This window comes from Mauremys mutica, chromosome 3 (genome assembly GCF_020497125.1).
Source record: "Mauremys mutica isolate MM-2020 ecotype Southern chromosome 3, ASM2049712v1, whole genome shotgun sequence".
Lineage (NCBI taxonomy): Eukaryota > Metazoa > Chordata > Testudines > Geoemydidae > Mauremys > Mauremys mutica.
The window spans coordinates 28712666-28724777 of record NC_059074.1 but is presented as its reverse complement, the minus strand read 5'-3'; the positions used below and the strand labels follow the sequence as shown (position 1 = coordinate 28724777).

General features: G+C 38.6%; 1 long non-coding RNA gene across 2 annotated transcripts; it reads left to right on the top strand.

Annotated features, from left to right (window-relative positions):
• Positions 1 to 3958: 3958 nt before the first annotated feature.
• On the top strand, positions 3959 to 9271 carry LOC123367416. Of its 2 annotated transcripts, XR_006578453.1 has the most exons (3): positions 3959 to 4624; positions 5136 to 5231; positions 7843 to 9271. It is a non-coding gene; the product is annotated as an uncharacterized LOC123367416 (long non-coding RNA). The 2 variants fall into 2 exon arrangements; XR_006578452.1 differs by having other exon boundaries at positions 3959 to 5231.
• Positions 9272 to 12112: the final 2841 nt, after the last annotated feature.

Sequence of the window (12112 nt, the reverse complement as noted above, 5' to 3'; positions counted from 1 at the left end):
AGTGAAGTTTCGTTGAGCAGGTGATAAGATTAGGGATGGCATTATTATTATTTAATATCTATACTGCATTAGTGCTCAAAAGTGCCATATGATACTTGGGGCCGTGCAAAAACACAGGAAGACATAGTCCCTGCACCAATACACTTAAAGTCTAAAAAGACAAAATAATAAAGGGTAGGGGGAAAGAATGATGGCACAGGTTTAGATACTGGTAGTTGCATTTCTTTTTCTTTTTTATTATGGTGCAAGGGTAGAGTGAGGGGGAATGACAGGAGGGAGGAAATACATGGGGAGCAGGTAAGTGGGATATTTAGGAAGATGAGTTTGCAGGTTCTCCATATTTGACTTTTTGAGTTCTGGAGTTAGATCCTCCTTTCCCTACAATGCCTTGCTATGAATAATACAGGATCAGAAGCAGTATTCTTATATAAGCAGCCTGGCACATCCCCACTAATAGGAACTGCATAGTTTATTATGTTAATTCAGTAGATTTTTAAGAGACATTTGCTTTGAACTTGTCCGTGTTATTTCTCCACAGCCCATCATCTTGGCCATACATTAACTTTGGCTTCTTATGGAATGAATTACTAAACTGTTATATTAACAAAACCATTTTTTTTTAGTTTGTCTTTTTCCTAAGGGCTGACCCTGAAGTTGGGGCTGCACAGGAAGATATGGGGACAAATTCTGTGCTGAGTTACTCAAGTTACTTCATATAAGTCAGTAATGTTACTCCAGATTTACACAGGTGCAGGTGACAGCATAATTAGGCCTCTGATCGTTGCCAGAAGGACCGGATATGAAAATACACGAGAAGCCCCAGGGGATAGTGATAACTTATGGTCTGATCTGCTGTCATTGGACTCAGCAGCCAAACTTCCACAAACAGTGGTGCTGGACCAGGCCCTTAAGAGTGTTATTTTTGCTTCCGCCCCCTCCACGCCTCCCCACATCCTCCCCCCCCCCCGGCCCTTTAGTTTTCATCATGGATTGTGGCAGTACTAAAGTCCTGATGCAAACCTAATTGTAGTTAATGAAAACTTTGTTTTCTTAAAAAAAAGCCCTATAGGTAACTTTCACTTCAATGGGCTTTGGATCAGGCCTTATTGTTTAGGTATTGCTTACAATTTGTGGACCTTGCAGAAGACGTGAGATTTAAAGATACATTTGAGAGAACAAAAGGGCACCTCCGTGAGCTGGGATAGGAGGCAGCATGGAAACAGATAATAAAATGAGAATAGGAGAAGACAACAAATAGGGGTGAGACAGGCTGTTTTAATGCAGTAAAATGGTGGGGGAATTTTTAAGAATTGAGAACAGAAATGTGGGCAGGGGCAGAGCTGTGCGATACATTGAAACAAGGATGAGAAGCTGGAACTTGATAATGAGGCAGGTGGGGAAGCTAGTGGAAAGAAATAAGGGAAGGAGTGATGATGATTGTCAGGCAAAGAAAATGATTGATTATACTCATCTTGCAAGATCAGTGACCTGCCTGAGTTAAAATTTCCAAGTCTATCAGTGAAGTTATTGACAAATTAAATTATGTTTGTGGGATATGTTTTCATTCCTCAATCTTCTTGGGTAAATTATATATCTGATATATGTGTACATCATTGCTCATGAAGTAAATCCTAACATATATGTTATATTCAAATGCTAGGAGAATTGGGAAGTCCTGTTTTTCTGCAGGTTTGCTTTTAGCTGGTATGGTAATGTTTTGGGAACAATTTAATCTCTGGTTCTGAAATCACTGGACTTTTCTCTCCAAACTGTGATCATCTGAATTGCTTACAGGTTAACATTCTGTAGAGGATATCCAATTCATGCTCTCTCAAAACACAGGGAGCCTTTGTTTGTAAACCAGTTTTTACTGGCATAACCAGTTTGTTTGCCAGTTAGTGGTTGCAAATATAGTTAGTCATTCAAACAGAACTCAGCAAAACACGTTTTGTCTCTATCAGTCATGTTTCCAAGTTGTTCTCTGTTCCCCACCTCCATTATTGCTTCATTTAAAAAACAAGTATTTGTTTAGGACAATATTCTGCTATTGATCCATGAGTTGAATTCACATTGAAATCAATGAGAGTCTAGCAAAAACGAATGAGAAGGTAAGGTCTTTATTCTGCAGTAGAATGTGCAGTCTTAATTGTGCTGCCTCATTTAATTTTAGTGATTTTCACATGTAGCTAAGTGATTTGCAGAAATCTTTTGGAGTTTATGGACCTGAACATCTTCAACTCCCATTGAAGTCAGTGGGGTTGAGGGTACGGAAGATCTCAGAGGAGGGATCTAGCATCTTGCAAGATCAGGATCCTAAATGACTTCCACTCCCAACTCTCTTTGTATGCTGTTATGGAGGAAACACTGGGCTGGGATAGGCTTTGTAGATGTTAATGCCAGTACTCAGATCTCATTCATTATTGTGGAAGATTGCTACTGGAGTAGTTTAATACTTCTCCAGCTATAATTTTCTCTGACTGCTGATCCATGTTGTCATTTATGTTGCACAAACTATGTGCTTTGTAGACAGGTAGGAGACTAAAATCCCTACCCCAAAGAACTTATCTGGATGTGCATGTGGAGATTTATTAAACACTTGTAGTAGTATCAGAGGGGTAGCCGTGTTAGTCTGGATCTGTAAAAAGCAACAAAGAGTCCTGTGGCACCTTATAGACTAACAGAAGCTTTCGTGGGTGAATACCCATTTGTCAGACGCATGTGATGGAAATTTCCAGAGGCAGGTATAAATATGCAGGCAAGAATCAGTCTAGACTGGAAATTTCCACCACATGCGTCTGACAAAGTGGGTATTCACCCACGAAAGCTTCTGTTAGTCTATAAGGTGCCACAGGACTCTTTGTCACTTGTAGTAGTAGGCATCATTAAGTCTGGAGAGACCATGGATATGTGCCCCTGAGAGGTAAAGAATTTACTGAGTTGGTTTAATGGCAGCCATGGCTGTGGCTGAAGAGAGACGCTTGAGAGCGACAAGCTCTGCAGCGTCTGTCACATTTAAAGGTGATGTTTCGACCTTGTGGGCTCTGCCTTCTGCAAGCTCTTTTCTCCTCTGCTAAGCTGGACAGCTTCCTCTCGTAACTCGTAACTTGATTAAGCTCTTGTTTCCACAGGCTACGGTCTTGAGTGTGATCTTCACAGTTATTCACATCCTTGTCCGTTTCTTTGAGGTCTTGCTTGCATACATCCTTGAACCACAATTTTGTGCTTCCTTTGGGTCTTTTTCCAGATGCCAATTCACCATAGAGGAGGTCCTTTGGGATGCGCCCATCATTCATTCAGCACACATGCCCAAGCCAGCGGAGGTGTCTCTGTTTGAGGAGTGTTTGCATGCTGGGTATGCTGGCCCATTTGAGCACCTCAGTGTTGGTGACTCTGTCCCTCCAGGAGATTCCAAAGATTCGACGAAGACAATGCACATGTTGAGCCACTTTTCCTGATGAGAGTATAAGATCCATGCCTCACTTCCATACAAAAGTGTGCTGATAACATATGCATGATAGACTCAGATCTTTGTGTGTTCTGTCAGTTTACTGTTTTGCCATACCCTCTTGCTCAGTCTAGCTATTGTTGTAGCAGCTTTTCCGATGTGGATGTTGAGTTCCATTTCAAGTGAGAGGTTGACTGCGATAGTGGACCCCAGGTATGTGAACTCATTCACCACTTAAAGTTCATAGTTTTACTTGTAGTAAGTCAACTGTATTCCAAAATATAGAGCTTTGATCCTGAAACAGGATCTGTGCAGATGGAGTCTTCCTGTGGGGTGGGTCCCATTGCAAGATTGAGACCTAAATGATAATCTGTGAATAAGGTAATGGGGTACCCTATCACTGCTGTTAATTAAATTATGGTCAGTATTTCCCAGATAAAACCAGATCTTATTTTAATTTTTGTTATTATGGAGGGTTTTTACATTATCTGTAAAAACATGTCTTAGTACAAAATAGTCAATACTAGAATCGATCTTTTGACAAAATTTAATTTGATTTTTTTTAAAGTTTCAGTAGAAAGAAAGTAATGAATGATGGGATTAGACACTTCTTTGAGCTGTTGTAAATCAAAAAATAGGAGTTGTGTATGTTGGCAGTGGAGTAAGGGTGGAGACAATGAGCCAGATTCTGCTCTGATTTAAACTACTGTAAATCCAGAGAAACATCCTGTGTTAATGGATTTTTCTTCAGATTTACAATGAGGTAGCTGCTAGCAGAATTTCACCCCTACTGTACATTTTAAAAGTGGCTATTGAATATGTGCATTTTCCACTTTGCAGAAGAATTTTACTACAGCTAAACAATACAGATCTACATCTTAAGATGAATGTTCTGAACATACCGTAATGGTGACATATGGTTGTATGCATATTAATAGTATTGGAAGTATATTATTCTTGGGAAATAAACTATAATTGGCCCAATGGCATTTTATATTTAAAGCAGCCAATAGTATGTACTTTACTTTTGTATTAACAGCAAGACCATTGTGAGCTAATCTTTCTTGTGAACTCTTAAATACTTTCTTGATACTTTTATTCTTTTCTTTTTTAGGGCCTTAATCTGCAAACACTTATACACATGCTTAGCTTTATTCATATGAGTATGGGATGACTCACGTGAGTAAAGATACTTCAGTATTTGCAAGATCAGGCCCTTAAACACTGCTTAATAAAAGAACAAAATTCCCTTAATTTAATATTTATGCTAGGACTGACTTTTCAAAACAGGGATGCAATCCAACTCTTCCCAGGCAAACTCTCACTGGGAGTTTTGTGCAAGTGATATCTGCAAGATTGGCCTAAATAGCACCTACTTAACTGTACATACACCAATTGTCCATGCAAAATTGTCTTTCCTTTGTGCAAAAGGGGTAATTGTTTATGTAAATGATTCAGACTTTGTGTGTATGTGCGCAAGCGCGCCCATGTGTGAGAGGTGCAGTTTATGGGCCTGATTTTCAGCAGTAGCTGAGTAGCCATATCCATTGACATTGATGGAAGTTTTTTATTCTAGAAATCAGGCTCTATTTGAGCAGGTTTGGACAATAATGTAGTAAAGTCTGAGATTTATCAAACAAGAAATTCAGAGCTTCGTCTGAAATTCCTTTCTTTCTCTCTGTTGTCCCAGGAGCACAGGGGTCTCCAAATGGGAGGTAACTACTCAGCTCTAATGCAGTAAAATCACTCATACTTCGGAGACTCAAGCTACCACAGCAAAAACAGGGTGAGTAAAAAAGGTGGTATATCATCTGCCTCAACTAATACATGTAATAAGTTTTTTAACATTATTTGAACATAGAGTGGCACTGGTGACTTAAGTGATAATCCATTTGAAAAAGTCACATTCAAAGTTTAAACAAAAACAACAAGGAGTCCTTGTAGCACCTTAGAGACTAACAAATTTATCTGGGCATAAGCTTTTGTGGGCTAGAACCCACTTCATCAGATGCATGGAGTGAAAAATTCAGTAGGCAGGTATAAATATACAGCACATGAAGAGATGGGAGTTGCCTTACCAAGTGGGGGTCAGTGCTAATGAGGCCAATTCAATTAGGGCGGATGTGGCCCATTCCCAACAGTTGACAAGAAGGTGTAAGTATCAACAGAGGGAAAATTATTTTTGTAGTGACCCAGCCACTCCCAGTCTTTATTCAGGCCTAATTTGACAGTGTCAAGTTTGCAAATTAATTCCAGTTCTGCAGTTTCTCGTTGAAGTCTAGTTTTGAAGATTTTTTGTTGAAGAATAGCCACTTTTAAGTCTGCTATTGAGTGTCCAGGGAAATTGAAGTGCTTTCCTCCTGGTTTTGAATGTTACACTTCTTGATGTCTGATTTGTGTCCATTTATTCTTTTTCATAGAGACTGTCTGGTTTGGCCAATGCACAAGGGCAGAGGGGCATTGCTGGCACATGATGGCATATATCACATTGGTAGATGTGCAGGTGAATGATCCCACTGATGGTGTGGCTGATGTGATTAGGTCCTATGATGGTGTCCCTTGAATAGATATGTAGACAGAGTTGGCAACGGGGTTTGTTACAGGGATTGGTTCCTGGGTTAGTGTTTGTGTTGTGTGGTGTGTAGTTGCTGGTTAGTATTTGCTTCAGGTTGGGGAGCTGTCTGTAAGCGAGAACTGGCCTGTCTCCCAAGGTCTGAGAGTAAGGGATCATCCTCAGGGTAGGTTGTAGGATCAGGTTAGGCCTCAATTTTTCACTCCATGCATCTGATGAAATGAGTTATAGCCCAAGAAAGCTTATGACCAAATACATTTGTTAGTCTCTAAGGTGCCACAAGGACTCCTCATTGTTTTTGCTGATACAGACTAACACGGCTACCCCTCTGAAACCTGTCACCATCCAAAGTTTAGTTATAGACTAATTGGTATAGCGCAAACAGCAAGTGGAAGACCTAAGTACCTAAGTCTTCCTTGCTGATCCACAGACAGCGGAGCTGGCAGCCTGATTTGGATCTCTTGCACACAGGTGTGAATCTGATGAATAGTTATATGGATGTAAAACCAGTATAAATAAGATAAAGAATCTGGGCCTGCATTTATAGCCAGCATAGAATCATAGGGTTAGTAGGGACCTCAAGGATTATCTAGTCTAACCCCCTGCCAAGATGCAGGATTTGTTGTATCTAAACCAACCAAGACAGATGGCTATCCCAGCCTCTTTTTGAAAACCTCCACTGAAGGAGCTTCCACAATCTTAGTAGTCAATTCTGTTGTTCTGCTGTTCTTACAGTTAGGAATTTTTTTCTTCAGATTCAATCTAAATCTGCAATGCTGTAATTTGAGCCCATTTTCTCTTATCCTGCCCGCTGTGGCAAGAGAGAACAACGTTTCTCCATCTTTTTTATGGCAGCCTTTCAAGTGGTTGAAGACATGTTCCCCCAGTAATCTCCTCTTTCCAAAATTAAACATACCTGGTTTCTTCAGCCTTTGCTCATATGGGTTGCATTCCATCCCTCTGATCATCTTCGTCACTCGCCTCTGGATCTTTTCCATCTTCTCTACATCCTTTCTATACATTTGGTGACCAAAATTGTACTATACCTGAGACCTAACCAACACCAAGTAGAACAGAACTGTCACCTCCCGTCACTTGCATACTGTGCCTCTGTTAATGCAACCTAAAATTGCATTTACTATTTTTGCAACAGCATCACATTTCTGACTCATGTTCAGGTTGTGATCCACCACAACTCCCAGATCTCTCTTAGCAGTGTTGCTGCCAAGCCAGTTATTCCCCATTCTGTATTTGTGCATTTGTTTTTTCTTCCATAAGTGTAGCACCTTACATTTGTCTCTCTTAAATTTCATTTTGTTGTCTATAGCCCAGTTCTCCAATTCATCAAGATCCCTGTGAATTTTAGCTCTATTATGCAAAGTGTTGGCCACCCTCCACCCTTGGGTCATCTGCAAATTTGATCAGGCATGACATAGTCGGAGGTATGGGTAGGGAACTAGCAACACTATAGCTAACAACAGGAGTAACTATTGAGGGCCAAATTCTGATATGCTTTCTCAACCTCAGCAGGACTTTGCACCCACTGACTTCAGAGGGAATACTGGTGTATTATTCAGCATGAGTAAGAGTATCACAATCTGGCTTTAAAAAATAAGTATTCTTATTCTTATGTGCCCTTTGAATAAGAGGAAATATCATGGAAAGCAATACAAATGAGAGATTGTTTAAAAGAAATATAAGAATTGACCGTAAATATTTATACACACATTTAATTCTTAGAACTAATATATATGGATCATGATTATTTTATTAGTGTTGTATAAACTGCAGTATCATTTCAATGTGTTCCTTATGTGTGCCACAGACAGATGCCTGAGATTAACCACCAACTGGATTTAACACTATTCAAACATCTGTGCTTTAGGGTATGCCGCATTCTTCTGACATCAAGAGAAGTGCATTAAATATGTGGTCTTTGACATATTAGTGCTTAGTGGAGAAAAAAAATCAAGGAACACTACGCTTTGCAATAATAAAGTACTATTTTAGAATGAAATATGTTGCTGCCGACTTGCGTGTTTATAAATAAGAGAATGCTCCAGAGAAATACCCATCCATCCTTCTGTTCAGTATATTTAAAAAGACACTGTCAAGGGAATTTTCATCATTTGAATATTTTTTCTTGCTGTTTGTAATCCCTTGGAAGCTTAACACTGAAATTTGGCGTGCTCCATTGTGTACAGATATTAATCTGTTATTGTATAGTTGTTCCTAAGTGAGGGAAAGGGAGCCTTGATTTATTATTTTAAAGCGTCAGTATGTTTGTTTTCAAAAGCAAAAGGGTAAGAGTTTCAAAAGCACTCAGTATTGGCCTAACTTGTCTCCCACTGAAGTCAATAGTGAACACCCATAGATTGCAGTGGGAGTAGAGTTAAGTAAATGCTGACTGCTTTCAGAAATCCCACTGAATATGCATAGGGTGAAACTCAACCTCACCCACTTCCCACAAAGGCCAATTAATCTTGTGTGGGAGATTAATGTGGAGATGGACCCCAAAGCCCATGGCAGAGTAGCTGCCACAACCCGATCCCACAAGAAGGTTTTGCATCACTTGAACCACATAGTTATGGATTTTCTACTCCATCTACAAGCCATCTTCATCCATATCAGCCTATCTGGACCTGGTGCAAGGCCCCACTCCATGGCATTCACAGAGTGCAGAGGCTGCCCAGTATGGGTATTTAGATGGTAGTCACTGAACAACCCCACCAGTGGAATTAACTGGTGCCAGGGGGACATTGCAGAGTTCAGTCTCACTCTTGAGAACTGCATCATCTTTGCAGGCAATGAATGAAAAATATTGGGCCTTCCAATCCTGTTAATGTCCCTTGAACTAACCAAATTTTCTGAAATGAAAATATGCTGCTATTTAAGACTAATACTTCAAATAACTGATTTCCACAATAGTGCTGTCACCTAAAAATCCCCCTCCTCTGAGCATTAGCAACAGTTATTTCTATCTGCTGTACACTGTATCTTTAGGTATATTTTAGGCTATTTATATTTACGCTTTGTATACAGACAGGAATTAGGAAGAGGGTAAGTTTGGATCAGATACAATGTGTGTGTACTGTGTTAGGAACAGAGTTGTGCAACATTTTTCAGTGAATAGTGAATCCACCAATAAACGTGTTTTGGGGACACTGAGAATATTTCATGATTTTTTTGTGTCAAACTCAGCAACTGATTTTGGCTGGAAAAAAAACAATTAAACTCAGAACTGTCAAAATTAACTGTTTTTGACTTTTTTTTCCAAAAATGTTATTTTGAATCTGAAATGAGATTCTAAACACTTTGTTCAACATGAATGATTTTTTTTTTAAATTTTAGTTTGGTGAGGAAAAAAAATTAAAAGAATTGAGTTTTGATTTGAAATTAATCAAATTTTCTTTCAGATTTTTCAATTCAGCCACTAAACTGAAAACTCAATTTGCTTGCCTGCTTACAGAAATATTATATCATTTATATTTCTGTATAACAGAGAAGTATACATATATGTATGTATTGCATAGAGAGGATAATGTTAGGGTTTCCATTTCATAGAATGCTAACAACTTTTATTAGTCCATTGTACAAACTGATACCAAAAGTTGAGCTCTCTATGTTGCTGATAATCAAACTCACTGGCAGTAGGAATTGTAAATATTCAAAATGAATCTCATACCTACTTTGATCTTTTGATGATTCTTAACATCCAGAATAACCCAATGTGGAAGTAGGCAAGAGCACAAATGGCTTAATGCCTAGCTATATATTGCCATGTCTTCTGTTCCTCTGAACCAAGAGTAGAACTTCCATTGTTCTCAATCGATGTTCTGCCTGCAAGACCAGGGCAGTATATGACTCTAAAAAGGCAATATCTCAATGTAGATATTTTACATAGCTCAAAACACTTTCTAATCTGAGCTTTGTGGAAGGAAAATGCATTGTAGATGTTATATGGTATCTGAAAAAAAACTCTCTAGTCATACAACTAACCATTTGAGCTGGTCATATTATCTGTTTCAGTCTGAGAATGACTTAACTTTACAGGCCACTTGGGCTTCATTAAATTTCTGATTAGATTTCTTCACCAAAGTCAAGATATTCTAAATTGATTAGTGGTTTTTAGTGTTTCTGTTTCTGAGTGCTCAGCTTGAGACCCCCTAGAATAGGCCATATGTTCCAAAAGAGCTGTGCATCTACTCTCTGACAATCAGGCCCTTTTTAAGGAGACTTAAGTTTGGCATACACACACACAAATCCCAATAACTCTGAGGCACCTAAAAATTACAAGTCAGTTCTAAAAAATCATGGCCAAATGCTTTAGTAGGCTTTGATAGCAGTAAAACAGATATTATAAAACGCTGAATTAAATCAGTCTACTGTTCCTAATATTAAATACAAATATATTAAACATTTTATTTTTAATTCTGAATTAGTAACTTGAACAAGAGTAAAAAAAAATAGATTAAAGAGTTTCTTTCTCCCTTAGTCAAGAATAATTCCAGTTATTCTGAAACCTGCATTCCAACTACTTAGCCAAATATAATATTCCGTTTGTAAAAGCAAATAGGAAATTATTTAAAATGTCCTAAAATTCCCTAGACCTTCCATTCTCTCAGGAGACATTCAAAGTGTTATTGATTTGTTCAGTCATTCTTCCTAATGTATTCAGTCAGAGAATGACGTTATTTAGATGACCAATCATAAAATGTCTAACAAAGAATTATATTGGTCAGTTTATGGTTAATCCGTATCTTATTTGTACAAATGATTCAATGGACAGTTAGTTACAAATAACTCATTTGTGAAAATTCAAATAATGCTTGAACAGTAAAAATGATTAAGTGTGTGGAATAAATTGCCCATTGAACAGTTTGCTCAATTCTAATCACACACACAGGAAAAACCTGTGCCCCCCAGTAAGTTTACATAACTCATTTAATTATTTTAAGGATTTCTTTGGAACTCATTGGCAGAGCATTTGGGCATCTTACAATAAATTAAAAACAAATATTAATTAAAAAACACTCATATGGATAGCTTAATGCACTCTAACTGCCTTTTATTTGTCTCACAAAGGACCAACATACTGACATATTAGTTAATTGAATGGTTGATTGAACAAGTAAGACTTACACTATGCTCTGAAGGCTGCCAAACTTAGATTCTGGTGGTCTGCCAGAGGAATAGAGCCCTCCATTGAGATCTCTGCTGTGGGCCTTGGAAAGTTTTAATCCCATCACTGATATTAGGAATGATCCAGCTGATTTTATCACCCACAAAACTGGGTTCCAGACAAGTTCAAGGCTTTAAAGATTGTTATCAATGCCTCTAATTGCTGTTGGAAGTAAACAAGCAGCCAGTACACAGAATTCATGTTTCATGCTTTTATGGATTGGCCCAATCTAAGAAGGGAGCAGATGAAGATCACATGGGGATTTTCAACTAATTCAGAATTCAAGTTGAGCCCTAAGGAGAGTACCTCCATCTAGATGAAAAAGGGATGGGTAACTAATAAGGACCACATTTGGGAGGAAACATCCTATATTGTATGAGGGAGGGAAAATTAAAGCAGTAGGAACCATTACTCCTACCAGTGGATCCACAGAGTAGTATCCAAGTGGATATCAACACACTGAATTATACTGGGAAAAGCCTGGCATATCCACTGCCCTGTATGCTTCTGTAGATGCTTCTTCCTGCCCACCAGCAGTCCATTAATCTTGCCTTCACTGAGCCTCTGATGGTTCTCTTTCATCTAAATCTTGGTGTTGGTCACATACCAGGAAGCAGCAAGACTAGAAAATGGGAAGAAGTGGTAGAAATGAGTGTGATTCATTTTTCAACTGAGTGAATTGTTATTCTAATAATAAGAATATAAATCATTGCCCCAATCATGAGTTTTCCTCAAATAAAGAAATGAATTGTAAGGAATGACAACTTCACAGGCGATTGACCCTGCCAGCAGGTAGGGGATCTTGGGGGACAACTACTGCACTGGTGGGGTGCAAAATAAACTTTATTAAGAAAATGCAAAAACAGGTAAAGTTCAATAGTGAGGGGTATGGGGTTTCTTTTAGTAAATAGTA